This window comes from Haplochromis burtoni, unplaced genomic scaffold, assembly GCF_018398535.1.
Source record: "Haplochromis burtoni strain Fernald_Lab_line unplaced genomic scaffold, NCSU_Asbu1 Contig_468, whole genome shotgun sequence".
Taxonomy (NCBI): Eukaryota; Metazoa; Chordata; class Actinopteri; order Cichliformes; family Cichlidae; genus Haplochromis; species Haplochromis burtoni.
Genome location: NW_024582829.1, coordinates 405,287 through 405,852, shown reverse-complemented (window position 1 = coordinate 405,852; position 566 = coordinate 405,287).

Sequence of the window (566 nt, the reverse complement as noted above, 5' to 3'; positions counted from 1 at the left end):
CTGTTCAGAAATGACAAATACAAGATTTGATGCACAGGGAAAAGATGCAACAACTCAAGTGAAGCCATTTCCAATGACAATGTTCAGACTCACATATGAAGAGTGCAAAGCTGTAATGGTTTGGGCTTAACATATGGTTTCCCATTGTATTGTGTACTGCAAAGTTTACTTTAAATGCAATTGCATGTTTTAATAAAAATTTTAAATTTTTCAGTGTAACTTAAGGAGCCCGTTACAGGCTATACGCTGTAAAACAAAAATAAGCTTATCTACACAGAGGTATTATCTTAACCTCAGAAAGCCTACAAGTGTAAAAGAGACATGCTTCTAGGACGCTGTGCCATCACAAGGTGAAAGAGCCTTCACTTTGCAAAGGCAGGCAGGCAGGGCTTATACAAAGTGAAGAAACAGCTTTCTTCCTTCCCACCTGCTGCTGCTGTCGTCCCCTGGGGGACACGAAACTGCTGTCCCTGTCTGCTAGCATCAGTGTAAAAACCCTCCACATGCTCTTCTGTTTGGATTTGGATGTAAAACTCCCAAGAAAGACCAAAAGCAGCCCCCCCCCC